The following is a 23226-nucleotide window of genomic DNA, read 5'->3' as shown; positions in this document are numbered from 1 at the left end:
CTCGTCCCCGTTGCCCTCCCGCCCCTAGCCGCCCTCCCCCCGCCAACCGTCCCAGCGGTCACTCTCCTGCCGGCCCCGCAGCGCCCTCCCCGCGCCCACCCCCACTAGAATGGTGTTGCCGGGGCCGCGCTCGCGATCATGGGTGAGAAGCTGGAAGTGAGGTTCAAGTCGCCTGTGGGAGCAGAGCCCGGGCTGTCCTCGTGGCCCCTGCCGGTCTATGACAAACACCAAGATGCTGCTCATGAAATCACTGAGGCTATTCGATGGGTCCGCGAAGAAATATGAATCTCAAGCTTGCCATGGAAAATTATGTTTTAATTGACTATGATAGCCAAAGCTTTGAAAGCATGCCGAGACTCAGTGTTAAGTACAACCAAGCCACTGATAGCATTCATCAGCTGTGGAAAGGAACCATCCAGCCCATGAAATCGAACACTCGGCTGGCGGTCCAATGGGCTTCTTGGACGTATCTTAACGGTAAGTACGGTATATAACCACTCAGTCACAGATCCAGAGAAACTCCACAACTATGAGCCCTTTTCTCCAGAAGTGTATGGAGAAACTTAATTCGACTTTGTTGCCCAAATGACTGACAAGATTAAAACGACAGAGGATGATTTGTTTGTTGATTTGGGCAGTGGAGCGGGGCAGGTAGTTTTGCAAGTGGCGCAACCACAAACGGCAAACATCACTGTGGCGTGAAGAAGACAGACATTCCATGCTGAGACAGTGGACAGACAATTCAGAAAATGGTTGAGATAGTATGAGAAGCACGCAGAATACACACTGGAAAGAGGTGATTTCTTTTCAGAAGAATGGCAGGAAAGATTTGCAAACACAAGTGTTATTTTTGTAAATAATTTTGCCTTTTGGTCCTGAGGTAGATCACCATATGAAGGAGCTATTTGCTAACATTAAGGAAGGTGGCAGAATCATGTCCTCCAAACCTCTTGCACCTCTAAACTTTAGAATAAACAGTAGAAACTTGAGTGATATTGGCACTATAATGAAAGTTGTGAAACTATGACCACTGAAAGGGTTGGTTTCATGGGTTGGCAAGCCAGTTTCTTACTACCTGCATACTACTGATCGAACCATACCTGGAAACTATTTTTCTAGTCTCAAAAATCCAAAACTCAGGGAGGAGCAGGAGGCAGCCTGCAGCTGGTAACAAAGAGAAAGCAAGAAACATGAGGACTTCAATGAAGGTCCAACAAAACAAGGGAACTGGTGCCTTGGAGCCTCCAGTGGATTCTGGTGCTGAAAAAGATAAAAATGGGATGGCTGGAATATATAGGAATACAAGTCATTCCCCAATTGAGAAATGGTCAAAGGGTATGAACAGGCAGTTTTCAGAGGAAGAAATTAAAGATATCTATAGGCATATGGAAAAATGCTCTAAATCACTACTGATTAGAGAAATGCAAATCAAAACAACTCTTAGATACCACATCTCTCATGTCAGATTGGCTAAAATAACAAAAGAGGAAAATGATAAATGCTGGAGAGGATGTGGGAAAATTGGAACATTGTTACATTGCTGGTGGAGTTGTGAACTGATCCAGCCATTTTGGAGAGCAATTTGGAACTATGCCCAAAGGGCTATAAAAATGTTCATACCCTTTGACCCAGCAATACCGCTTCTAGGGTTGTATCCCAAAGAAATCACACAAGCCAGAAGAGGACCCATACGTACAAAAATATTTATAGCGGCTCTTTTTGTGGTCGCTAAGAATTGGAAATCAAAGGGATGCCCATCAATTGGTGAATGGCTGAACAAGCTGTAGTATGTGAAGGTAATGGAATACTATTGTGCTATAAGAAATGGGGATGATACGGACTTCATAACAACCTGGAAAAACCTACATGACATAATGCTGAGTGAGCGGAGCAGAGCCAGGAGAACATTGTACACAACCACAGATATATGGATTCTGTGAGGACCAACCCTGACAGACTTCTCTCTTCTCAGCAACACAAGGTACAAAGACAACTCCAAAGGACTCACGATGGAGAATGCTACCTACATCCAGAGAAAGAACTATGAAGTATGAATGCAGATTGAGGCACACTTCATGCTGGCCTTTCCCTCCCCCCCCTTTTTTTTTCTTTTTCTCTCTTTTGTTTTTGTTTTGGGTTGGTTTTTCTTTTTTGGTCCTGTTTCTCCTTTCCCATGATTCATTTCATTGATCACAGTTCTTCTCCATAACTTGACTAGTGTGTAAATTAAATCGTTGCAAAGTTATACGTGGAAGCTATATGGGATTCCATGCTGTCTTGGGGAGGGAGGGGAGAAAATCTGGAACTCAAAATTATGTAGAACTGAGTGTTGTAAACTAAAAAAAATAAAAAAATAAAAAAGGGGAAAAAATGGGATGACTGCTCTTAAAAAGCCATCTTCTTCCAAGCCTTGGAAAAAAAAATAAACAAAGAAGAAGGAAGATAGCAGGAAGAAAACATGGATATCCAAGAAAATGAATGCAGCAACCCTGAAGGGAAACCCAAGAAGAGTCCCACTACACTGAAGCTTCTGCATGCTCAGACTGTGTCCCAGGCAGCTGCGTCCTCTCCTCAGGATGCAGATGAGTCACCTCATAGTACATATTATCAACTGCCTTCTAAAGTGTAACAGCATTTCTCCAACCAGCTTTTGGCAACACCAACCCTACCTGCATTCCAGAAGCTGTTAGAATCATTAAAGTTCAGTACCTGCAGTTCGAGATCAAGAGACCGTTTCAGCAGAAACTCAATGAGTTGGGAGTTAAGGCTCTGACCTACAATGTTCTGATACAAGCTCAGAAAGAGATATCTGCTCACAACCAACAATTGAAAGAACAGACGAAGCAGCTAGAAAGTGATATCAGTGAACTCAGGAAACAAAGCTTGCAGCTGCTAAAGGCCTGATATGAAGGACTGAAGCTAGATGGGTCTACTCTCTCACTGGAAAATTTGCTGAAGAAGAAGCGGGCATGGAAGAATCAAATTTCTGAGAAGTAAAAGCACTCTGGAACTCCAGAGCAGCTTTGTGAAACCTGAGAAAAGACAAAGGCAGCAGGAACTGCTGCAGCTGGAATCCTGTACATCCAGCTGATGAGTTCCTGTCTGTTCACCTACTAAGTAAAAGCAGCCTCAGCCATGAGCTAGAGACTGGCCCTACAGAGTTCCAGTGGGAGCTCCAGTGTTCCAAATTGTCCTTGCCCCTCATCAATAGCGGGAGCCCTGAACTCTCTATGAATGGCTATGCAACCCCCTATAATGTTCATTTAGTATGCTTAGCTGATCTTCCAAACAAAACATTCCACAGTATCTGACCTCCCACCTGGACCAAGAAATAGTTCCTTATACACCCATTCATAACAACAGACAGAAGGAAGACAAATTGTCAAGCTTGTCCTTACCCGATTACGCCAGACATTCCTCTGCTAAGTTAGCCCTAAGGAGACACTTGAATCAGAATCATGTAGTCCATGGAAAAGCTACAGCTAATGGAATACACCACAGAGTGGAACATGCAAAAGAGAATGGCCTGACACATCAGAGTCCTGGTATATCAAACGGCTGAAAGCTGAGCCCTCAGGAAACTTGGCCTTCTTCCTCCTCAGCCCTACAGATTGCAGGAGAGAAGAGTAGTGACAAGATTTTAAAAGAGCTATGCCAGCAATGGAGAAAGAATCACCAGCCTTGCTATCAGTATAGTGCAACCCAATAAACCTCCTGTCAGCGTCCCATCAGCCAGTGTAGAGAAAGTGAGGAACACAGTTAGTCCAGTTCATCAGAATCGAGAGGCTACTTCAGCAACACTCGAAAAACAGTTTGGTGCCAATTCCCATAATGATATGAACGATGCTGTAGGGAACAAGTTCCTTGCTTTGGCTACTTCAGGTTTTTATTATAGTGGCTCCTTGGCAGTCAATGGCACATTTTCCAGTAGCCCAGCCCGTCTTAACCAGGGTGTTGAGCCGGGAGCCTTAGATGATTCCTCCAATTCAGGAAGCCTCTTCAATTCAGTGGGTTCCCAGAGTTCTATGCCACAGCACCCATCTTTCCTCATGATGCAGTCCTGGAACTCTAGCCAGAACTCTTTGGCCCACATGCTTGCTGCCATCTTGAACTTCAATGAAGCTTCTCAAAGCATGATGGGGATTTTGCAGTATGTAGATTCTACAAAATTGTTCTCTGAAGGGAACCTGAAGCCTTCTAACAAATATAGCCCTCTGGCAGCTGGCATCTGCACAGTCTTTGGAAAGGCTTGTATGCAGCAGGTCAAGAAGAGGGGCAGAGAAGGAAGCAGTCCTCCACAGGGAACCCCAGTTCAAACTCTGCAGTATCTCCCAAGTGCAAGCCCTTACTGTCAGAGATAGGCCTCTTCACCCAGTCTTCAGGCTTGCCCCTTAACATCAACTCTATAGTCAATAACATTAATCAGCCTTTAGAAATAATTGCCATTTCCTCCCCTGAAACCTCCTTGAAAAACTTTCTTATTCCTTATCAGAACAATGACCAGCTTCCTGTGCTGAAAAAGAAGCCCTTGATCCAGATGAATATTCTCCTCTGACCTCAGATGAAGAGCAAGGATCTGAAGATGAGCTCAACAGCACCAGAATGGATGTTACTCCAAGGAAACATGCAAAATTTGTAGCTCTTAAAGAATACACTTCAGTGACTGTTAGAGATATTTCAGTGGTTTTTGGTGTGGGTAAGTCAAGTGCTTCAAGGATTATTCAAGTGCACAATGTCACAATGAAACACAAATGAAAGTGGGTCATAAACATGTAATGGGAAGGTGGGACTTTTTGCTGTTTTTTATTTTGGAGTGTTTCTCAGTACTCAGGCAATCAAGTGCCTTTGAGTCTTGATTTTGTTTCAATCAAGAGTCTTTGATTGAACCAGTAGTCTTTGATGACCTGCTTAAGTCACAAGAAAGCCTAGTTCACATGGGTTTGAGTCGCATGGTTGTGATGCCCTCTGACCCTGAAGAAGCATATACATACTCAGAAGTTAGCATTTTGCTTTTGGGGGCACACTCATTGAGAGAGTATTGGTGTGGAGACTCTGGGTAGCTGTTAAAGGCTCCCCCCAGCTTTGAAAATCCAGATGTTGGTCCTTCTCTCTCTGGTAACTATGTATGTATTGCTATGGACAGACAGCTAGAAGCCTGTCTGCTGATTTGTGTTATTTGCTCTGTTTATATAATTTCTGCTTGTAATTTCTGTTTGTGTTTTTTCTGAAGTTCAGGTTGCTGGCTTTCCCCCCTCAACTAAGTGAATGATATATATATATATATATATATGTTTAATTAAAGTAAGATTGTTAACCCCTTAAGGTTGTTTTCCTTAAAAAAGCAGATCAAAGAATTTGTGCTAGCAGCCCTCCTCAATGCTGGTGTTGTTGATCTTGTTGGTCTTTCACCTCCACAGCAGCTGCTAGCAACATTGTTGTTAAAAAACACAACATGATGCCAAACATTTCCTGAAAGACAGCCTAACTAAACTACGGAAAATAAGCATAGACCAGCAGAGGCACCGAATGGCAAAAGGGGCTGATAGCAATTCTTCTACAGTGTGAGGAAAGCTTCTTGAAGCTGGAAGACAAGTGAGAAGACCAAAAAAAAAATCTATCTGCTTACAGTTCTTACAAAGAAGAAACATTGTCATGGCCAAAACAGCTCAAAGACTAGAGTCCTTAAGATGGGAAAAGTAGTTTTTATTGATGAATGAAGCTCCATTTTTCATTCAAGACTACATCAAAATCATTGTCAGAAGTCGAGGCCATCCATTCAAATCTGGGCATCTCAAAAATACTGTAAAACATTGCAATGTTTTGTGGATTTTTTTTTTTACTCTGGTGTGCCTAGAAGTCTTGTCTCCTTTGAAAGGATGGAAATCTCTGATAATCATTGGTAGAAGGATTAAAATTCCTGAATAGAGACAGAATTCAGTAACACCTTGTAGGACCATGCTATATATCATGACATTTTAAGGAGATTTATCCAAGAAATAGAGATAAATATGACTGTGTCCTGGAAACCCACCTGATACAACCACATTGAAAATTTATGGCCAATGTGGAAATTATTTTGAACTATGATCCAAAAGCAACTAAACTGTGCCTGTCCTTTGACCCAGTGATACCTCTGTAGGCCTGTTCCACAAAGAGATCAAAAGTAGAGGAAAGGGTCTCGTGAATAAAAATTTTATATAGTATCCCTTTTTGTAGTTACAAGGAACTAAACTAAAGAAGGGCCCTGTATTTGGGAAGTGGCTGAATAAATTATCATAAATAAATATAATGGAATATTATTGCAACACAAAAAATGACAACAGATGGTATCAGAGAAAGCTAGGAAGACTATGAGGCAGATTGAAATCAGCAGAAACAGAAGTACAAGTCAGAAAATAATAGCATCATCAAATGACAAACAACTTTGGAAGACTTAAGAACTCTAATTATAAATGCCCAATGACCATCCATAACTCCAGAGAACCATTGATGAAATGTGCTGCTCACCTCCTGACTGAGAGGTGATACACTCAGGATGCAGAATAAGTCTTACTTTTGGACATGGCCGGTGTGGGAATTTGTTTTGCTTTTCTGTGCATGATTGTTTTGCATTTTTCCCATGGTAGTTTTATGGGGTGAGATGGACAGAGTTATTTTTTGTTCATTTAAAAACACACATGTTTATGTATATACACACATATATACATATATACGTCTGTGAGCACACTGTGTGTGTGTGTGTGTGTGTGTGTGTGTGTGTGAGAAAAAGAGAGAGAGAGCAATTTTTGCATACAGCCAGTGACTATGCATATTTGTTACAAGGTTTTGTTTCTCCCTACAACTTCCCTAACTCCATGGTGGGGTGGAAGAAGGGAGAGAACATAAATGCTTGTTAGTTAAATATTTTAAAAAAGCGAAATAAAAATGACATTTTAAAAACTTTAAAAAAAAAAAAAGAAAAGAAAAGGGTGGTGGGGAGTAGCTTAAGTATAGGATTCCTAAAGGATTGGTCTTTATAAAATGTATATATGGGGAGGTGGAGCTAAGATGGCGGCTGGTAAGCAAGGACTAGAGTGAGCTCCGTTATCGAGTCCCTCCAAAAACCTATAAAAAATGGCTCTGAACCAATTCTAGAACGGCAGAACCCACAGAACAGCAGAGGGAAGCAGGGCTCCAGCCCAGGATAGCCTGGATGGTCTCTGGGTGAGGTCTGTCCCACACGGAGCGGGGAGCTGGGAGCTGGGAACGAAGTGGAGCAGAGCCCAGCCTGAGCGGCGTGGACCATCCAGACCAGAAGCCGGGCGCAGGGGGCCCTAGCGCCCTGATTCAGTGAGCTGCGGCAGTTACCAGACCCCTCGACCCACAAACACCAAAGACTGTGGAGAAGGTTAGTGGGGAAAGCTGCGGGAGTGGAAGGAGTTCACGGTTCGGCTTCCAGCTCCGGGGGCAGTGGAGGTGGGGCAGCTACAGTTGTTGTTACTTCCGGCTCCAGGCCCACCTGGTGGGAGGAATTAAGTGGTGGATCAGAGCAGGGGTGCACAGCCTGCCAAAGATCTAAGCCCAGTTCGGGTTGGGGGTTCTTGGGGAAGGAGCAGTGCGGGTCTGACAGAGCTGGCACCTCCCCCCCAAACGTGGAACATAGAACTCGTTAGTCTACAAGCAGTCATACCCCACTGAAAAACTCAAGGGTCAAGTCAGTTGGTTGGGAATATGGCCAGGTAGCGAAAACGCGCCCAGATTCAGTCTCAGACTTTGGATTCTTTCTTTGGTGACAAAGAAGACCAAAACATACAGCCTAAAGAAGACAACAAAGTCATAGAGCCTACAACAAAAGCCTCATGAACTGGCCCCAGGCCATAGAAGAACTCAAAAAGGATTTGGAAAAGCAAGTTAGAGAAGTAGAGGAAAACTTGGGAAGAGAAATGAGAAGGATGCGAGAAAACCATGAAAAACAAGTCAATGACTTGCTAAAGGAGACCCAAAAAAATACTGAAAAATACACTGAAGAAAATAACACCTTAAAAAATAGACTAACTCAAATGGCAAAAGAGCTCCAAAAAGTCAATGAGGAGAAGAATGCCTTGAAAGGCAGAATTAGCCAAATGGAAAAGGAGGTCCAAAAGACCACTGAAGAAAATACTACTTTAAAAATTAGATTGGAGCAAATGGAAGCTAGTGACTTTATGAGAAATCAGAATATTATAAAACAGAACCAGAGGAATGAAAAAATGGAAGACAATGTGAAATATCTCATTGGAAAAACTACTGACCTGGAAAATAGATCCAGGAGAGATAATTTAAAAATTATTGGACTACCTGAAAGCCATGATCAAAAAAAGAGCCTAGATACCATCTTTCAAGAAATTATCAAGGAGAACTGCCCTGATATTCTAGAGCCACAGGGCAAAATAGAAATTGAAAGAATCCATCGATCGCCTCCTCAAATAGACCCCAAAAAGAAATCTCCTAGGAATATTGTCACCAAATTCCAGAGCTCCCAGATCAAGGAGAAAATATTGCAAGCAGCCAGAAAGAAACAATTTGAGTATTGTGGAAACCCAATCAGAATAACCCAAGATCTGGCAGCTTCTACATTAAGAGATCGAAGGGCTTGGAATGCGATATTCCAAAGGTCAATGGAGCTAGGGTTAAAACCTAGAATCACCTACCCAGCAAAACTGAGTATCATGTTCCAAGGCAAAATATGGATTTTCAATAAAATAGAGGACTTTCAAGATTTCTCAGTGAAAAGACCAGAACTGAATAGAAAATTTGACTTTCAAACACAAGAATCAAGAGAAGCATGAAAAGGTAATCAAGAAACGGAAATTGCAAGGGACTTACTAAAGTTGAACTGTTTTGTTTACATTCCTACATGGAAAGATAATGTGTAGGATTCATGAGACCTCAGTATTAGGGTAGTTGAAGGGAATATGCATATATATATGTTTATGTATCTATATAAGTGAATGTGTATGTATGTATATATCTATGTGTATATGTATGTATGTGTATGTATGTGTATATATATATATATGTGTGTGTTTATATATATATATATATATGTAAAAGAGAGAGAGCAGACACAGGGTGAGTTGAAGATGAAGGGAAGATATCTAAAAGAAATAAAATGAAATTAAGGGATGAGAGAGCAACATACTGAGAGAGGGAGATAGGGAGAGATAGAATGGGGTGGATTATCTCGCATAAAGGTGGCAAGAGGAAGCAGTTCTGTGGGAGGAGGGGAGAGGGCAGGTGAGGGCGGAATGAGTGAACCTTGCTCTCATCAGATTTGGCCTGAGGGGGAATACCATACATACTCAGTTGGGTATCTTACCCCACAGGAAAGAAAAGGGAGGAAGATAAAAAAAAAATAAAAGAGGGGGGATGATGGAGGGGAGGGCAGATGGGGGTGGAGGTAATCAAAACAAACACTTTGGAAAGGGGACAGGGTCAAGGGAGAAAATTCAATAAAGTGGGATGGGTTGGGAAGGAGCAAAATGTAGTTAGCCTTTCACAACATGAGTATTGTGGAAGGGTTATACATAATGATACATGTGTGTCCTAGGTTAAATTGCTCGACTTCTTAGGGAGGGTGGGTGGGAAGGGAAGAGGGGAGAGAATTTGGAACTCAAAGTTTTAAAATCAGATGTTCAAAAAAAAAAGTTATTGCATGCAACTAAAAAATAAGATACACAGGCAATGGGGCGTAGAAATTTATCTTGCCCTACAAGAAAGGAAGGGAAAAGCGGATGAGAGGGGAGGGGGGTGATAGAGGGGAGGGCTGACTGGGGAACAGGGCAACCAGAATATAAGCCATCTTGGAGTGGGGGGGAGGGTAGAAATAGGGAGAAAATTTGTAATTCAAACTGTTGTGAAAATCAATGCTGAAAACCAAATATGTTAAATAAATAAATTTAAATTTAAAAAAAAAATAGCAAGAAGAAACCAAAAATTTAGCCAGTAAAAATTTGAAATCCACTATCTGAATGATCTGGACTTGGGGGAATCCTGGCACTAATATGTTTGGTTGAAAGGAAAGTGCTGATGTGGTCATACTCATAGACTGGGACTTGGTAGGAGACAGAAATCCTGCCAGTTATTTCCTAGAATCATACTATTAGCTGCATGGTGCAGTACACAGTGGAGAAATCTTTTTTCTAATAAAAGCCTCTGACCCACAAGAAAAACAATCAACCAAAAATCACATAGGTGAAAAGGAGTTAATTGTAATGTTGTGGGCTTTTTTTAATTGAAAGAAATGTTTTAGTATTTCTTTTTAATTTAAAAATAGGTATCACAAAACTATTCTAAAAATCTAACAAATTAGAAATCTTAGAAGCTAAACCTGTGATTTTATCAGTATAGAGAATTTCCTTACTGCTACTTACAATCTTAAGAGATTTATCTTGGGGGTACTGAAAAGTTAAGTGACACTCCTAAGGTAACACAGCCAGTGTGTGTCAGAGACAGGATTTGAACCTAGGTCTTCTTCACTTAGAGGACAGAACTCAATGTACTATAAGACCACACCACTTCTCAACAAATTCCGGTGGAAAAGGTTGTTGAGATTTTATTTCTTAAAACCATACAAAATTTAAATATATCAAAAAGACTCAGAGTCAGAAGATCTGGGTTCAAGTCTTACCTCTGGCACTTTCTTGTCATATGATCATGGGCAATGAACAATTAGGCACCTCTCTGAGCCTCAGTTTCTTCATTTGTGAAACTAAATAAAAATACTTACATTACCAAAAAAAAAACAAAAAAAATAAAATAAAATGTATATGTCTAAACAAAACCAAATAAAATGTATTTGTGTCTACATATTTTTCAGAGAAAGGAGTCCTTGGAAATGTTTGCTCATTTGTCATTCAGTTCTACAGGATGTGCTTTGTGGGTCCTGTCACCTTTTCAGAATACAGAAAAGGGGCCAAGCACACAGCATTTCTAACATTCTGACAAATGTGATTATCAATTGTGGGACTAAATTTTAAAATATTATTCATCTTGATTTGTGAGTTTTTAGTTTTAAGGTATGCATGTAAAGCAGCTCTTCATATACATGTGGGCATGTTTGTATGTATGTATATATATGTGTATATGTGAATGTATAAATATACACGTATATGAGTGGATATATTTATTTAATGGAAATGGAGACCTGCCTTCTGTCTCCTACACCCCTCTTACCTCCTCTTGATACAGAAAGAAAAACCAAATTCCTATTGCAAACATATATTGTCAGTCTAAACAGATTCCCGTATCCCACATGACCAAAGAAAAATAATGTCTCAGTTTCTAATGATCTCAGTCTAAATGGATCCTCTCCCTTACCCTGAGCCTGTTTTGTCATGAGACCTCTAGAATCACAGTTGATCTCTGCGTTGATCAAAGTTGCTAAGTCTTTAAAAAAATTTTTTTTCTCTTCTTCGTTGCACATTGCTTTCCAGAATGGGGAGCCCCTCGAAGCTCCACCAACTGTGCTTTCTTTATAATGGACGCATTTTTCCATATGCCCTCCAACATATGTCATGTTCTTTCTCATCAACTTTGCCAGTCTGATAAACAGGATGTGGAACCTTAAAGTTTTTTATTTGCTTTTCTCTGATTATTGGTTAAAAGCACTCTTGTACATAACTTTTCATGTTTGTTTTTTAATATGTTTCTCAATGATCGTACGTTTGCACTTCAGAGATTCTTTGCGGCTCTGGTTTTTTCATCAGGTGTATTTGGAAGTTCTCTATTCATTAAAGATCCGTGTTTTCAGTTTTAGGGACTCAGTTATACTCAGTTTCTCTGATTAAGTTAGTCTTCATTATAAACCTAATACTTTGTCTTCTATGCTAGAGGATTCTAACACCTTGCTCTTTTATAGAGTAAGCTGCTAAATCACATGTGAGTCTGACTGTTGCTTTTCCTTACTTTAGTTTGTCTTTTGAGATATTTGCAGGAATACACACACACAGACACACACGTATACACACATACACATATATAAATATACATGCATATATACACATACATATGCACATATACATGCACACACATATATTTACACACACAGACCTGGAGGCTGTGTATTGGCTAAAATGTTCCTAGGACTTTTCATGTTTTGGGTCACTTTCAAGGTGTTGATGAGTGAAATCTTTCTATTTCCACTTTGCATACTGGTTCAGAGAGATCTAGACAGTTTTATGCTTTCTTGGAAATAAGATATGAAAGGCTCTTTTTTTTGTCATGACTTTCTGGTAGTCCAGTGATTCTTAAATTTTCTCTTCTCAATCTGTTTTTCAGATCATGTGTGTTTTGCTTTATGGAGATACATTACATTTTCTTCTTTGTTTTTTAAACTTTATTTTAATATTCTTATTGTCTCATGGAGGCAATTATTTAAATTTGGGTCATTCTAATTTTCAAGACATTTGTTTCCTGCATAACATTGTTTACCTCTTGTTCCATGCTTTTTAATTCTTTGCAAATCTTTGTTCCATAGATCGCATTTCTTTTCTCATTTTTTTTTATCTCCAGCACTCTGATTTGATTTTGAAAATAATTCTAGGTCTTCAAAAAGAAAAAAAAAACTTCCTTTGTCACCTATCCCACAAATTCTAGTTGACCTTGTGCCGAAGCCATATTTTTATTTGGATCTTTGTAGAATGTTTTAGAGTTGACCCCCCACCCCACACCCCTGCCCCGGGTTTGTTTCTTTAGCATTCCTGTCATCATAATAGATCTCTAGACTAGCATTCTTTATTGACGCAGTCTTCTAGACTTCTACCTTTGTAGCCTGATTTCAGATGATGTGTTGGGGCCCGTGCTATGTGCACTTCTGGGGGCAATTTATGGCCTGAAATTTTGTCCTCATGAATCCTTTTCCTACTTTCTTGGAGATGTTGAACATTGTGATATTTGAGGATCTCAGGAATAGCTCAGGCTGGAAACCTATGTTTTTGGGATTCCCAAGTGTGCTGATTCAGGGCAATGTATGAGCACTAAACTTCTAGTCTGAGCTTTGCAAGTTTCTGAGTTTAGTGTGTGCAACATACCTGCATGCTTGCCCCTCTTTAACATCCCAATAGACTACTGCTGAGTTTGCCAATTAGAAAACTCTGATGGGCTCCCCTTTGGTCTGGTTATTCCATTACAAACCTCAATATGTGTTGGAGGTAGGAACTGAGATCCCATTATAATTTTAGGGTCAGAGCTCAAAAGCTTCTGTTTGCTTCTGAACTTGCTGCTTGGTTGGTATGCGGTCAAAGGTCTACCTGGAGCCTGCAGCCATACAACACCTAGGAACATCATGCCCAGGTGTGTATTTATCTCATTAGTCACTTCTGGATTTGTGACCTAGAACTCCAAAGTCAATGCTTCCAGACAACACCTCTTCCCACATTTTGCTAAATGCAGGGCAACATACTTATGGGTCTGGTCCCTGTTGTCACCCAGATTCATAGCCTCACTCACCTTCTAGTTCCTCTGTCCTAGAATTCTCCCAGTATAGCATGCTCCCCTGCCCATTCCCTATACTCGGTGTCAACAGGCACCTCTTTCTCCATATGCTAACTTGGGCTTGGATTTCCGGAACAATGGTAGGGTTGTGGTGTTGTCTCCATCTTTTTCAGGAGTTATATTAGAAGGTCTTCTGTACAACCATCTTGGTTCTCCCCCAGCAGTTCTCTTCTGAAGATACATCTGCTCTATTTTAAGACTCAATCATTCAAGGACAAGCTCTAGAGAAGAACATTTTTTAATTTGAATAGCATTAAGCTAACTTCATAATTGTTAGCTTATCAAATGGCAAAAGATATGTAAAATACCTTTCCTAGCTACTTGGTGGACAACCTTCCCCTAAGATTCACTCTAAAATTAAATTTCTATTCTGTGTGGCACAGTTTACCTGAACCTTTGCTTTATATTATGAAGCTTAGAGCTCTGCAAGTTAATATAGGCTTATAAGTCTGGGTCTAGAAGAAAACAGCATGTGGATAAAGAATTATCAAAATATAGATACTTACTGCCCCCACCCCACTGCCTCTTTGCTGGGCCTTGTTTTGTGTTGTTTATGAAAAGTGCTACCAAGAGGACCTGTTAAGTTGGGGTTTGGCTGAATGAATTACTTTTATGGACAAATTAATTTTTGTTTTCTTAAATCCTTTGATATTTGGAAGAGGAGGTAGCAAATATTTCCTTGAAAGAAATCACAGAGGGTTAGTACTAGAAGGAACTTTGGAGATCATCTTGTTCAAACCTGTTGTCATTTTTAAGTGAAATGAAGGAGGCACAGGAAGATTAGTTAAACATTAATTACACAGAGTAGAGACTCTAGGGTTCCTGGCTCCTAATACAGTACTCTTGATACTACACCATACATGCTACTAATGTGGTTATAAAATTCATGATGCAAGTCCAGGCTGCTTTTATCCTTTGCTAATAAATGGGGTAATTGTCAGAGTTTTCCCTCACTGAATTCTTCTTATGAAGGTGAGAAAACTGGACCTTTGCGAGCCTCAACATGAAAGAAGCTTATAAGATATTTTGGAACCTTTTTTTTTTTTAATAAGACCTGTTTTGTAGATGGATAACAAAAAGAAAATTGAGAAAAATGGCTTGGCCCCACTTGGTTTTAACTGTTTAGCCACTATCTTGTTTTCTTTTCTTTTTTACTTAGAGCCCTTTTAGCCCTGCCCAAAGATTTTCACATACTCTAAATGTCCTCAGCTAGGTCACTGAGAAATAGAAAGAGTTCCGAGTGTAGGCAAGCAGAGGATCTAGGTTCAAATCCTTGCTCTCTCACTTTTACCCATTTGCCCATAAGCAAGAGACTTTGATCCTCTCTTCAACTCAATTTCTTCATTTTATATATCATGGAATAGGACTAGAATGACCCCCAACATCTGAAACTCTGGCCTTACTAGTTCCTGGCAAGTCATAGAATATGGGCAAGAAGACACTCTCCTGTGGTTGTATTCAGGATTGAATCATCAGAAACTGATTGTGACATTTTCAAGTGTCATCCAACTGTGGGGTCAACATGTAAGAATTTACTATGGGAAAGAAAGAAATCTTCTATTCGTGTTCCCAAAATAAAAGAACTCTTTGATCATTCACCCACAGGCATGCACACAAAGGCACACACATTTTTAATGAACATGCTTCCCTATCTTGTTAGACATACAGAATTTATAGCAGATAAAGTCTTTGGTTCAATGATATAATATAATCTGACTAAATTTCTACCATGCATCCTTAACTATTTATCAAATGGATCCTCTTTCTTTACTTTGGATTTCAGAACCCTCAGGAAAAAATTGAGCAAAAGATAGAAAGATACAAAAAATAAACAGAAGGTAAATTTTTGTCTTGGTAAATTTGTCATATAGATTTAAGTGTGACTGTTTTCCCATTATAATCATTATATTCTCAGTTTATTTGTAACCTGGATTTTGAACAAGCAAAACAGACACACGGACTTTTATGATGGGTTGACTTATGTGTCATGATTGCCATTGAGAGGGTTTAAGATGTGATAAGCAATTTTAAAACTGACTATTCAATGCAGGTCTTACAGCAAATGTTCTCTAAGGCTCTTTTCAAGTCTGTTATTCTGTGGTTTATAGATTGTATGATAGCCATTCTAGGCTCTAAGTAGAGTCTCCCTTTCTTGACTTGGCACCTTGTCATCTTGTCAGAAAAAGGACAAAAGTAAGTTAAAATTGGCGGCAGGGCAGAGCCAAGACAGTGGAGTAAAGGAAGGGACTCACTTGAGTTCTCCCCCAAGTCCTTTCAAATACCTGTAAAAAATGACTCTAAACAAATTCTAGAGCAGCAGAAGCAACAAAAAGAGAGTGAAACAAATTTCCAGCCAAAGACAACCTGGAAGGTCCACAGGAGAGGTCTCTTGCACCAGGCTGAGAGAGGAGTGCAGTCGAGTGCAGGCTGCGCCAGCACAGACTGGGCCCCAGCAAACCTGGAGCAGGCCTCAGGGGACTGAGTCACTGGCAGCTGTGGTAATTTCCAGACTTCTTAACCCACAAATGCCAAAGACAACTTAGAAGGTCAGTAGGGAAGGTCTGTCAAACCTGGGTGAGAGAAGAGTGTGGTTCAGTCCAGACCCCAGCACGGCCCTGGAGCAGTGGCAACAACTACTTCTAGAGCTCTCAGCCCACAGACAGTAAGGGGGATGAACAACTGCTCAGAAGGAGATTATTAGGGTCTCTTTGCTGACAGTGAGGCAGGATTCTGTTGCTTTGCCCACACTTGGATCTGGGTTGCAGTCCTAGGTGGCATTCCTGGGGCAAGGAGGAGCACTGGTGTACCAGAGGTTGTGGCAACAGTGGAGAGGGCACGCTCCTCGCAGTTCCAGGGCAGAAAAGAGTGCTTGTGGTTACTCAAAGACCAGGGCATAGGCCAGGAGAGGAGTAAACACCTCTCCTTGGATGACACCACCTTGGAAAAACTGAAAACTTACAGGTCCCTAGAAGTATCTCTGAAAACAGCTGCCAAAATCCCTGAAGCTTGGGACAGTATGCCCTCCACACTGGAAGCAGAGCCCTACCTTAACAAAGAGTTAAAAAGTCAAGTAATTGGCTAGGAAAATGAGCAAACAATGGGGAAAAACCTCAGACTATATGGAATGTTACTTTGGTGACAAGAAAGATCAAAACATATACTCAGAAGACATCAAAGTCAAAGCTCCTATATCCAAAACCTCTAAGAAAAATATGAATTGATCTCAGGCCATGGAAGAGATCAAAAAGGTTTCTGAAAATCAGAGAAGTAGAGGAAAAATTGGGAAGAGAAATGAGAGTGATACAAGAAAATCATGAAAAATGAGTCAACAGCTTGCTAACGGAGCCCCAAAAAATACTGAAGAAAAATAACACCTTAAAAAATAGACTAGACCAAATGGCAAAAGAGGTCCAAAAAGCCAATGAGGAGGAGAATGCCTTAAAAAGCAGAATTGGCCAAATTGAAAAAGAGGTACAAAAACTCACTGAAGAAAATAATTCCTTAAAAATTAGAATGGAGTAAATGGAAGCTAATGAGAAATCAAGAAATTGTAAAACAAAACTAAAAGAATGAAAAAATAGAAGACAATGTGAAATATCTCAATGGAAAAACAACTGACCTGGAAAATAGATCAAGGGGAGATCATTTAAAAATTATTGGACTGCCTGAAAGCCATGATAAAAAAAAGAACCTAGACATCACCTTTCAAGAAATTATCAAGAAAACTGCCCTGATATTCTAAAACCAGAAGGTAAAATAGAAATTGAAAGAATCCACTGATCACCTCCTGAAAGAGATCCCCAAAAGAAAACTCCCAGGAATATCAGAGCCAAGTTCCAGAGTTCCCAGGTCAGTGAGAGGATATTACAAGCATCCAGAAAGAAACAATTCAAGTATTGTAGAACCATGATCAGGATAACACAATATTTAGCAGCTTCTACATTAAGGTATCTGAAGGCTTGGAATATGATATTCTGGAAGTCAAAGGAGCTAGGATTAAAACCAAGAATCACCTATCCAGCAAAACTGAGTGTAATTAATGAGGGGGAAAATTGATATTCAATGACATAACGGAATTTAATGCCTTCTTGAGAAAAAAACCAGAGCTAAATAGAAAAATTAACTTTCAAATACAAGATTCAGGAGAAACATGAAAAGGTAAGCAGTAAAGAGAAATCATAAGGGACTTATTAAAGTTGAACCATTTACATTCCTACATGGAAAGATGATATTTGTAACTCATGAGACCTTTCTCAGTATTAGGGTAGTTGGGGGGAATATATAATTAGAGGGCACAGGATGAGTTGAATATGAAGGGGAAATATCTAAAAAACAAAATTAAGGGGTGAGAGAGGAATGTACTGGAAGGAGAAAAGAAGAGGTAGAATAGGGTAAACTATCTCACATAAAAGAGACAAGAAAAAGCTTTTACAATGGAAGGGAAGAAGGGGGAGGTGAGAGGGAATGAGTGAATCTTACCCTCATCAGATTTGGCTTAAGGAGGCTCAATTGAGTATGGAAATCTATTTTACCCAACAGGAAAGTACAGGGGAAGGAAATAAGAGGTGGGGGTGATAGAAGGGAGGGCAGACTGGAAGAGGGGGGTAATCAGAAACAAATACTTTTGAGAAGGGACAGGGTGAATGGAGAGAATAGAATAAATGGGAGGTGGCATAGGATGAAAGGAAATATAGTTAGTCCTTTACAAAATGACTACTATGGAAATGTTTTGCATGACCTATATCAAATTGCTTGCTTCCTCAATGAGAGTGGGTGGGGAGGGAGGGAGAAAATTTGGAACTCAAAGTTTTAAAAACAAATGTTAAAATTTGTTTTTATGTGTAACATAAGATACACAGGCAATGGGCTATAGAAATCTGTCTTACCCTACAGGAAAATAGAAGGGGAAGGAGACAAGACAAAGGGGGGATGAGAGAAGGAAGGGCAGATAGGGGGAAGGGGTAATCAGAAGCAAGATGCTTTTGAAGAGAGACAGGGTGAAAGGAGAGAGAGAAATAGAATAAATGAGGCTAGGGGGAATAGGATGGCAGGAAATTCAGGTAGCAATAGTAACTGTGGAAAAAAATTTGAAGCAAATTTCTCTAACATATAAAGAACTGTGTCAAATTTATAGAAATAAGAGCCATTCCCCAATTCATAAATAATCAAAAGATGTAATCAGTTTTCAGATGAAGTAATTAAAGCCATCTATAGCCATAGGAAAAATATTCTAAATCACTATTGATTGGAGAAATGCAAGTTAAAACAATTCTGAGTTACTACCTAATACCTATTAGATTAGATAATAAGACAGAAAAGGTAAATGACCAAAGTTGGATGAGATGTGGGAAAAATGAGACATTAATGTATTGTTGTTAGAGTTGTGAATTGATTATTCTATAGAGCAATTTGGAACTCTGCCTAAAGGGCTATAAAACCATGCCTACCCTTTGACATAGCAATACCACTACTAGGTCTGTATCCCAAAAGAGATAAAAAACAAAAAGGAAAAGGACTTATATGTATAAAAATATTTGTAGCAGATCTTTTCTTGGGGTAAAGAATTAGAAATTGAGGGGATGCACATCAACTGGGGAATGGCTGAACAAGTTGTGGTATGTAATTATGATGGAATATTATTGTAATATAAGAAATGATGAGCAGGATGCTCTAAGAAAAACTGAGAAAGACTTACATGGGTTGATGAAAAGTGAAATGTACTGGGTACAAAGTAATAGCAATATTGTAGGCTCTGAATTATTTAGTTATTCTCAGCAATACAATGATCCATGACAACTCTGAAGGACTTAGGATGAAAAATGCTATCCATTCCCAGAGAAAGAATTGATGATGTATGAACATAGATGGAAGCAACTTTTTTTTTCAATTTCTTTAATTTTCTTGATTATTTTGGTCTACGTTTTCTTTCTCAACTTGACTGTTATGAATATGTTTTGCATGACTACACATATATAAACTATATGGAATTGCTTTTCTTCTCAATGAGGCAGGATGAGGAGGGAGAAAGGGATAGAATTTGGAACTCAAAGTTTTAAAAACAAATGTAAAAAAAAATTAAAAATTAAAAAAGAGAAAACTACAGGATGAAAGAGTACTTGAACCAAGGCTTGAACAAAAAGATTTATTCTAGCTCTGGTATTCTAGAATTTTCAGATTGTATGACATTCCAGGATTTTAAATTATATTCTCTCCTTCTTGTATTGGTATGATCAAGGACTTTGTCCCACGACAAACCCAAAGAATTTAGTCTGAGCACAGCATTTAGCACATGAGGGTAGAGGGCTCTTTTGTGAGCACCATTAAAAGCAAGAGACGGCTTCTGAGTATTGTGGTGGACAAAGGGCCATGGTTTGCCAACGAGGTGGGCTCTGCCAATGCAGTCTCCAACATCAAAAGACACCAGCAACGATGGAATTTGCTATTGGAGGAAAGGCAATGAAGGAGTCAGTGAGAATGACATAGAAATGGTTCCAAAGCCTAAAAAACTGACGTGCCATCCATTCATACATCCAGTGATATGGTTTGTGTTGGTTCTCCAGAAACAATGGCCTGATGCTGAAAAGCAGTACTGATGAGAAATGTCATTGACAGAAACTTCATCCAGATAAGACCTCTGAAGCCCCTAATAAATCAACCAATCACACCCCAGCCCCTAGCTAATAACTTACCACAAACCGACCACAAAACCACAGAAGGACTTTCCCAACTTAGTGCCTGCACAGTACCTATCATTACTTACCCTATAGTAACCTAAGAGCTAATTAACATGCTGCCTTTTCCATCAGCCAATCCTAGGCACCCTTGCCCTATAAAAGAGCCACTTTCACCCTGGCTACTCCTGCCACCCGTAAGGAGAAGAGCCTGCCTGATGCATTACCACAAATAAGATGCCTTTACTTGACTCGGAGACAGCCTAAGCGTATTCTTTCAAGACAACACCACAATATACACGCCTTGCACCCCAATAGCATGATTTGGAAGAAAATTCCCAAGGCCCAGCAACGAAAGCACCTCTGGGAAATTGGTCTGTCTGAGGACCATCATGTGATCTGTGCCTTCTTTGTCTCCTTGAGAATTTGGCTTGCCTAGGGAATGAAGAAACAACTAGTCTGAGGCTTTCTTTTCACACTCACAGGTTGTGTATTTTCCACCTTCTAATTTTCAGCCATGGAGTACATCAGGAGGACACTGCTGTCAGGGGATGACAAGGGAAAAGATGTGTTCCTCCCAATGGAAGTGTTTGTTGAACTTTGGAAAATCCACATAGACTTTACACTCTTTCTCTGTGAAGTAGCAATTGGAAAGAATCTTCTAGGAAGAGCATATAGTCAATGAAATTATCTTGTCATGTGTTCACTAGAACATAGGTTCTCTATTCTGCTTTCTTTGGCTCTGGATCAAATGAATGAATAGATCTAGGTAGGGAAGGGAAGCTAATAATCTTAAGACAGCTGAGGCTGCATTTGTGTATATCAATAATTTAAAATCTCAGGCGCAGCTTCACTTCATTGGGCCAAATGTTCCCCTCTCCTTCTCCTCCTCTTCTTATGCTCCTCTTCCTCCTTCCTTCCTTCCTTCTTTCCTTCCTTCCCAAAACCTGATCACCATCTAACTCCTCCAAAAACCATATTGCTCTGCCCCCATCCCAACGAGAGACCTCTCCTGGTCAGGTGCCACCTGAAAGTAGTGGTCAAGGAAGAATGAGAAGGCAACCAATCACAAGAGCTTTGAGTTTGAAATCCCACTTATTCTTTCCCTGGGATTCTTCTCTGATAGACAAATTTATATGCATACACATACACTGTCCATATATGCATATATGTATGCATACAAGTATGGCTGGCTGGCTGGCTGTGGTCCCATTCAAACTGAGATGGCAAAAAAAATGCTGAATAACATGTGTCTGCCAACTTATCGAGTTTATTCCTTGACCTTAAATCTTCCTTTCCAATTGATATACCCACTTGCCGATATTGAGTGTCTGTTCTTCTGTTGGAATTCTTGTTTTTTCTGGAGTATAAGTGGCTGAGAAAGGAAAAGGATCATTCTATCAATGTGAGAAAATGGGGATTTTCCAAACATGCTAACCCTGATCAAACCCCAAAATTGACAATGACACAAACAGGTTGATCCAGAGAAAAGGCTTCTCATTCCCCATAACCACATTTCCATCCCAATTTAATATTCAACTGCTTGGGTGGCAATGGGAACCAATGTCACTCTATTCCTGAGATATCTTTTGTAGGAATCATTGGATCTTGGAGATCTCTATGTCATAGCCTATTTTCACTCCTGGTTTGCTCCTCAGAGAATGCCACTGGGCAAGATCAGCAGACCTCTCTTGTCATCAGTGGCCAGATTGATCAATCAGGAACAGAGGATGTGGGGACTAGAAAACCTCTGAAAGGTTCCCACCATTCTCTTTGTCCCCCATGCTTTATAGGTCCAAAACTGTTGATCATGACGCTGTGCCTACAGCTGCAGAAATGCAACCACAAAAATTCTTAGCTTGTGTGATGAACACCAGAAACAAAAATGGCCCAGAAATAAAAGCAGTACTTGGCCAAAAATGGCTCCTAAGATCAAAGATAAGGAAGATCAATGATGCACTAATACACCTCTACTAAAAACCACTACAACAAAAATTACCCTACAGCAGAGGTCCTAGTCTTCCCTGGACACACCCTACACCCCATCATGTGAAACGGTATATTGAAATAGTACAGAGAGAGACAAGAAATCAACCCAGGACAGATTTCATGGCCTTTATGCAGATCCACCAAAGGAGCCTGAGAAAGAGTGAACAGAGACCAATATTCACAATCCATGCCACGCTAATGAGTACTTGATTAATTCTATCTTATTATAATCGTGGCTTCCCAGCTAGATCATGAGGTCTATGGCAGTAGGTTCTACATCTCCTCTGTATCTCTGATTGTACCCAGCACGATGCTGGACACAATCTCAGATACCATATCAGCTCAGTAAGTACCTGCTAAACTGAAAAAGGGAATGAGATTTATATTACCTCAGGTCTCTCCAATTATTCTGCAGTTTTTACAGAGTGCGAGGTATTTCTGGGACAATCCTGCCCTCCAGTGGTTGGCAGAGGAACTGGAGAATGGCTACACTCTGGATACACCAAGGATCTAGGGAAAGTTTCTGAAAGCTGGATACCCTCCCCATAACTGTCTTGGGATGCTCTGGGGACTTTACACTATAAGACGGAAAGAACATTTAGGTTTCCACATCACTGCTAGCCTTCCACCACTTAGAAAACTGTATAGATTTCCCCATAGATGGTTCAACAGAAGCCTAACTACTCTGGGAGTCAAAGTGGTAAAATGGAATATCACCTGTTTTGTGTCCTCCCTCATTTCTCTTCTTTTTAGCCAACAAGCCCCTTTTATGAGCCAAGAGATATAGGTGGATATAGGTGGAGTGCTTTATGATTCTAGAGTGGAGGCCCTCTTGGAAGTCTTAAGCTTCAATTCACTTTTCTAGATAATAGGACTTTTCTAGACAAATGAGATGCCTCCAATAGATTCTCATCAGGCATCACTATTTTTTTTCCTTTTATTTGCAAGAATGGAGATTTTTCATCTTTACTGGGGATTCTACTCCTGACAGTCAGGAAGCAGTCTGAAGGTTTCTCTTAAGAGATAGAGAATGGGAAAAGGATTGCTATCCATC

The 23226-nt window shown here is 40.2% G+C and overlaps 1 pseudogene; it reads left to right on the top strand.

Annotated features, from left to right (window-relative positions):
* The first annotated feature begins 138 nt into the window (after positions 1 to 138).
* LOC118836741 lies at positions 139 to 22041 on the top strand (annotated as a pseudogene).
* Positions 22042 to 23226: the final 1185 nt, after the last annotated feature.

The sequence above is a fragment of the Trichosurus vulpecula genome, chromosome 2 (assembly GCF_011100635.1).
Source record: "Trichosurus vulpecula isolate mTriVul1 chromosome 2, mTriVul1.pri, whole genome shotgun sequence".
Taxonomy (NCBI): Eukaryota; Metazoa; Chordata; class Mammalia; order Diprotodontia; family Phalangeridae; genus Trichosurus; species Trichosurus vulpecula.
The sequence above is the reverse complement of the archived record's forward strand: the minus strand, read 5'-3'. Positions and strand labels throughout refer to the sequence as shown.